This window comes from Aegilops tauschii, chromosome 3 (genome assembly GCF_002575655.3).
Source record: "Aegilops tauschii subsp. strangulata cultivar AL8/78 chromosome 3, Aet v6.0, whole genome shotgun sequence".
NCBI lineage: Eukaryota > Viridiplantae > Streptophyta > Magnoliopsida > Poales > Poaceae > Aegilops > Aegilops tauschii.
This window is the reverse complement of record NC_053037.3, coordinates 431,045,975-431,053,399: the sequence shown is the minus strand read 5'-3', so window position 1 is coordinate 431,053,399 and position 7,425 is coordinate 431,045,975.

Below are 7,425 nucleotides of genomic sequence, written 5' to 3'. Positions count from 1 at the left end.
GCACCGTTGCTACAGTTCATCGTGTTGAGACACCACGTGATGATCGGGTGTGATAGACTCTACGTTCACATACAACGGGTGCAAGATAGTTTTGTACATGCGGAATACTTGGGTTAAACTTGACGAGCCTAGCATGAATAGACATGGCCTCGGAACACTGGAGACCGAAAGGTCGAACGTGAATCATATAGTAGATATGATCAACATAGAGATGTTCACCATTGATGACTACCCCATCTCACGTGATGATCGGACATGGGTTAGTTGATTTGGATCACGTATCATTTAGATGACTTCAGGGATGTCTATCTAAGTGGGAGTTCTTAAGTAATTTGATTAATTGAACTTAATTTATCATGAACTTAGTCCTGATAGTATTTGCATATCTATGTTGTAGATCAATAGCTCATGTTGCAGCTCCCCTTTGTTTTTGATATGTTCCTAGAGAAAACTAAGTTGAAATATGATAGTAGCAATGATGTGGACTGGGTCCGTGATCTGAGGATTATCCTCATTGCTGCACAGAAGAATTATGTCCTTGATGCACCGCTAGGTGACAGACCTATTGCAGGAGCAGATGCAGACGTTATTGTAACACCCCAAAATTTTGACCTTGTTTTATTAATTAAAATTTTGCCAGGAAATTAAATTTTTATTTTCTGGATTTATCTTTTGAGTTCAGAACCCCTCTTCTCTTTAATATTGTGGATTTTTACCCCAAGTGAAAACTTTTCAAAAAATATATTATTGGACTTGTATACCCTCTCTTGAAAACATTTCGGTCATCAGTGGAGTTGTTTGCATAATTATTCCTTCTGAGCTTTATTTCCTTAAAAGGGATTTGTCATGAGTCTCAGAGCTCTATTTGCACTACAACCCTTTCAGAAAATTCTTGAAAATTTTCACAAAAATTTGGGGATGTCATGTGATGTTTCCACATCACTTTTATGCAAAAATATCTTTAGGTTATTGGAGACTTTGAGCTCTACATCAACTTTTCAAATCTGGTTCAGTAGGTATTTTTACACAACAACCTATTTAAATATTCCTTTAAAAATTCTTCCAAGTGTTTGGAGATGACAGTAGATGCACATAATTCAACTTTATGCAAAAACCCATTGGTGTTCTTTGAAAAATTTGAGAAAATCATCCTCATCTTCATTCTGGTCCAGTTTGGTGATTTGTACTGCAACCATATTTTATCTTGCTCTTGTTACCTTGGGACTTATCCTTCTTATTGACCACTCTACCAAACCCTTAAGTCCAGGAGATTGGACCCATTGGAGTACTTTTAGTCCATGCAATAATAGCCTTTAGTTTCTTCCCAAAATTGGCTTTCTCAAAAACCTGCACTAACAAGTTTCTGTTTTTGCCAAACTAACCTTACCACCTTCTTTAGCACCTAAAGAGACTAGGATCTGGAGTTTTTGGCCACTCCAAGAGTTGCCTAGAGGCACTTAGCAATCTGTCGAGCACCTTGTGTGCATGGTCAGTTTTGACATGATTTTTGCCTTTGCATTGTGACCTTGCACCTCTGGACAAAATAGCATGTCCACTAAGCTCCTAGAAGACTCTAACCTAAACCTGCTACTTGCCAGCCTCACCCAAGCCCTATGGCATGCATTGGCATTTCGTCGAGCAGCTAGCGTGCGTGCTCTGGGCGCGCCGAGAGCGCACGTTTTGCACGCGCGCGCACCGAGCCGTCGCGTCGCACTGCCGCCCTCCCCGCGCCCGTTCTGGCCCTTGGCCACCCGCAGCCAGTGCACCCCGTCTCCTCCCAAATCGTAGAGCCGCCCCGACCACCCCTGGCACCCCACAGCGCCACCGACGCATGCCGCCAACGGCCACAGTGCGCCGCTGCCATGGACGGCGCCGCCCAAGCCACCCGCGCGCGCCAGCTGCCCCCTGGAACAGCCCGAGCTCATCCACAAGCTCGTCGGCACGCGCTCGTCGCCGCCACGTCGTCCTGCAGCTACAGAACGGCGGTCGCCGGCGTTCTTATCCACGGCCGCCGCGGGTACCGACCTCGACCCCTATAAATAGGAGCCCCCGAGCCCGTCCCTGCACTCAGGCAACCTCCTTGCACCCCAGCAGTGCCCCCACGGCCAGCAAGCGACGGTGGGAAGCTTTCTTCCCCGTCTCCGGCCAGTTCGGCCGCCGCCACGCTCCGGTTCAATTCGTCGCAGTCATAGCCTTCCCCGCCCATCTAGTGCCACCATCCTCCTCCCCTCGACCTCACGGAGCCGCCCAGCCCCTCAAACGCGACCAAGAACCACCATAGCTCGAAACCCCAAATCCTCCCGAGACGCCGTCCACCGCGAAGCTCGCGGCCGGCGACTCCCTTCGTCCCCGCCACCCTCTCGACCACCGGGAGGACCGCCCTGGACTGGCGGATCCATCCCCGCCCTCGGATGTCATCGAGGAGCACCGTTCGCCGGCGAGGATCGCCGGAGCCCCCGCCTCGGCTCGGACAGAGAAGGAAGAAGGCGGGGGGCTGGTCAAACCTGACCAGTGGGCCCGCTGGACCCACTGTCAGCGACCCAGCCCCGCCGACGTGTGTTTTAAGTGGAGGCGTATTTCGCAAAATACGTTTTCGCTAAACAGAAAGCGTAAGCCCCTCCGAAACGTTTTCTTTTTCTGTTTTATTTTAAAACAGAACTTTGACTGGCTATAAATTTTTAAATATAAGTCCAAATGACTTGATTCTTTTTTTGTTGTTTCTCAAATTCTGTCTAGTTTATTTTCATATTTATTTGAGAATTTTTCCAGACACCTTTTTTGTACAGTTTTAAAATTATGTGTTAATTTAAATTTCCTCAAAATAGGACTTTTGAAGAAGGAAAGCAACTTTCAAAAGTGCACTCCCTTGCATACTCTCGAAGGCAAGCATTCTGAACCCTGGCGTAATATTTTTGTGTGGTGTTTGATACGGTTACAACACCACCTTGACATGGAACATTCGTTATTTTATGTGACGATACGATCATATGCGTGAGTGCATAATGAGATTCTTTGCTGTTAGAAATGGATATGCTGGTGATAGTGATCATCCTCGTGAGCTTTTCATGCATACCGGAAGGAAGCCAGGAAAGTCGCTGTCTTGAGTAGACACGAGCTTGTCCCTAGTTCCTCGTCGAGACGAGTGTGTCCGGTATGGCATGATGAGGTATGATGAGCGGTGATTCTGTCTGTTAGTTGAAATATATTTGTTATGCTAATCATACAGGGAATACTTGAACCTCCTGAGTCGACCGTAGATCGAGTCTCGTTCCAGTAACTCCCATACTTGTTTCGTGCTACCACTTGTCCCTGCCGTAGGTAGGATACGGTTCAGTAAGTTGTCAACCCCTCCAAGCACACACCGTACAGAGAGGCCATGGTGGAAGATACCGGAGGCATCCGGTAGGCATGCCACGTGGTCTGGGGGCATGGGTGTTTCCGGTTGTAGCCGAGGGGTGTGGCTTCCCTAGTTTGGGCGCGTGATCCCATGCTAATCGAGGTTGTAGCCTCCCAACTTAGAGTTTTGCTTGACAGGTGTCGTGGGTGATTCCAGACACCGGTAAGTTAGGCTGGTGTGTGCGGACAGGTGTGTATTCAATTAAAAGACCGTCGGCGGAATTAGTCTCGATGGACTAAAGAAATCCGTTACTCGTGGGTAAAGAGTACACCCTCTGCAGAGGTTAAATCTATTCGAATAGCCGTGTCCATGGGTAAGGACTACAGTCTGAGATGGGTTTAGTGTCGGTCATAGTGTCGGTCTTCGGAGGAGAAACTGCTAAACCAGAACATTGATTATGGCCTGTGACATATGAGGATTATGATTATTATTATTGTAGACTAACCATTTACATTATCTTAATTATTGAGTATCCCTGGGACGGTTCTACCTCCTGGATACTCACTGCGATTATTCTCCTATAAGCCCTTTATGTGGTGTCGCATAGACGCCCAACTGTGGCATGCTTGTTATTTCTTTTATATTATAAGCCCTTTATGTGGTGTCGCATAGACGCCCGACTGTGGCATGCTTGTTATTTCTTTTATTTATAAGCCCTTTATATGGTGTCGCTCGGACGCCCGACTGAGGCATGATTTATCTTATTGTCCTTTCGAGGCGTTGCTTCAGACACTCGATCGGTGCATTCTATTTCTACTCCCGTATTGCATATACATATTCTACCTTCTTGCGTGCATCATGGAATTTTATTTCGTGACGGACGTGGTGATTATAGAATATTTCAGAGCATGATCATCATTTGTTATATTATACCTGTGTTCATAATGTTTGCGAGTACATTCAAAAGTACTCACTGGCTTGTCCCTGGCTATTGTCTTGGCCAGATTTCTCGCATGGAGAGAAGCATTACGATGACAGCCCCGGAACCTAAGCAACGGTGATAGCAGCCTCGCGAAGATAGGAGTTATCCTGGTCAGCTGTTCCTGTGGGAAATGGAGTCCCATGGACGCTGGCAAACCACAAACCGCTTCCGCCATCAACCACTAGAAACCATTTGTTGTACTCATAGGCCACAACGGTCTTGTACTACATATTTTGTACTTTGCTTGGAATTTCTGTATCAAGTTGGTGCCTCATCAGCTAACAGTAATCCTGGGGCTGGTGAGCACAAGGGCCATTTTCTGGGAAATTAATATCCCGAAAACCGGTCGTGACAGACTTGGTATCAAGCCAGGCTGACCATTGGCTAATCCTATCTTAGCCAGGTCGAAAAACCTAGGTTAACCAACCCACCAGACCTTAACCCAACCCCGGCCAAGCTTCTCGTGTAAGATAGCCACACAGTGACCCCGACGCTTTTGGCAGTCGGTGCCCAACCTATCAGCCTAGCCTGTCGATCACGCGCCAGTGACCGACACCTAAATTTGTCTCATTCGCAAGCGTGCGAAGGAAGACTTCGTCCCCTTTCTATAAAAAGGGCACGCTAGCCCCAGCACAGCATAGCACAGCACAGCACAGCACAGCACAGCCTCTTTCCCCCAACTCGAGGCATAATGCCTGGCCCTATTGTGCACAATGAGACCACAGCCACTAACCTTGGAGGTTTTGTGACCGTGCTCGCAAACCTCACCCGCCGTGCCTATGCATTAGAAGAGCCCCCAGAATATGTTGTGTACCAAGGACTCATGAGCGGTGAGAGCCATCAATTCTGGGCCACTGTACACATCTATGGTAGGGGTCTATCGCCAGAACGCCCCTACAGGTTCACTGGAAGGACAACTTCCTTTGAGCCACAAGCCATCCAGCTAGCAGCTAGAGAAGCTATAGTTCAACTCCGGCACTTGTCGCCCAGAGTTAACTGTCGCTCGTTCTACTACTACCCTAGCCGTGACGGGTATGGTAGGCCGCCCCAGGTTGCCAACGGAGACCACGAGACGGATCCTGCGTTGTTGCATCTTGTGCGCTATGTAAGTGCACTAGAGGAACTGTTCGATCAAATCACCCTTGATCTGATCGCAGCTCGTGGAGAACTGGTTCGCCGAGCCCCGGTGAGAGGAGAAGATGAGCCCGACGCCGTCAACCCAGTCGTGCTGTTCGGACAGCCGATCGAGTCCTTGAGGTCTGCCCCAACCATCGACCAAAATACTTTGGTGTCCCCAGAAGTACTTCGTCGCCTTTTTGGGAACACGCTCCAACGGGATTGTGGCCAACAACCCCCGCGATGGTCATCATCGCTACCCCGACCCTGCAGCCCCTCAACCTCATCCAGCTAATCCCGACGGTGAAACCCGTGGAGAAGCCTCGACGTCCACAAGGCCAGCCCGCTTAGATATTAACGAAGTAGACTAAGTCACTCGAGTAGTACCGAGCCTTAGTATTTCTACGCCTTGTAATTGTGTGATCCTGTATCACCATTATTAAATGATGTCTGCTTGTGCGCCCCTATTTTGAATAGTAGCCATGCATAAGTACGTCAGTGTACAGTTGCATTTTTTTAAAATTCCGGGCGCAGCTACCAAAACCAACCCCGACGACCCCCACAGTAATGCGTCACATTTATGAGATATGTGTATCTGTGGCATTGACCCCGACCCCATAGAGCAGAACCGACAAACTAGTTACCCTTCATCGCAGTAAATAACCCAGTCCCAATGCTATATAAAAGGCCACCTCATGACCTTGCCAAGTACCCCTCACCTTGTGCACAACACTCACAGCCATTCCTTTGCCATGCCAACCCCCTATATTTATCTGAGAACTCCATACGCAACCCCGGGTAGTTTTGTCAAAATATTGTGGGACTTGACCTGCAGTACCATGAGTGCTATCCATCCACCCCAATACGAGTTGCTCAAATCGAGGATCACCCCTTCCACCTCGAAATATTGGGCAGTGGTGCACATCCCTCCCGCAAACCCAAACCAAGACCCAACGGAAGTCTCCTTCGTGGGGAAATCCATGCCGACTCCGCAAATGGCCATAGAAGCTGCCGCGTACGAAGCGCTTGCTCGTCTTCGATTCGCGGTACCCTATGCCTGCGAACGAGGGTATTATTACTTTCCGAGTCGTGCAGCACCCGGAGAAGTAGCATCTTTTTCCGGTGGACGAGTCGAAAGAGACCCAGTACTGGCCAACCTCGCCCAGTATGTTATCGCTCAAGAGCGTTTGACTCAGCGGGTAATGGGTTATCTCCAGAGCCTCGCTGATTTAAATCCTCAGATCGCTATTGGCAGACCACTGAGGCCCGACCAGGAGAGACGCATTCATCGGCTAGTCAACCCGCTTCCCCCGATAGAAGAGGAGTGTGCCCCAGTACCAGAGACGTTTTCTCACGACCCTGTCCATTTACCGTTTTTATTGTAGACGTCACCGCTATGTTTATTATCCCAGCATTTATTCATGTGTTGCAACTTGTGCGTGGTATCCTAAATTTGTGCGACGGATCAAATATTTGGTTTCAGTTATGTGAGTAGTTTTACTACTGTTAATTTTAATTTAACTAATTTTCACTCACGATAAATTTTCAAGTGAGATTTCTTTCCCTGAGTTGCTGCAGCGTATACCTCTTCACGACATAGATTTTTATTCACGCAGCACCATAACAGCAGACTCACAACCACAACCACTCGACCTCGTGCGCTAATTACAAATCCTCGTACACATTTTTGGCACCTAACTGTTCACACCCGAGCACACCATAGTCTCTGTGGGAGAGAGTTGTGAGTAATTATGCGGGCGCAAGTTGCTCCAGCACACTGACAGCAGTTAGCACTCGATGCCGCACCTAATCCTCGTGATCACCGCCACCGCGAAGAGCTAACACTCGAGCGGCAGCATCACGACGATCATCAAGGATCATCGCGCACAGGAGCACGGAGAACCCCAGCAACGTCGCCAAACCTCCGCACATCAGGACCACGTACCAGTCCGGCATCGCCTCCGCCATTAGAGCCTCGTCTCGAGCTCCT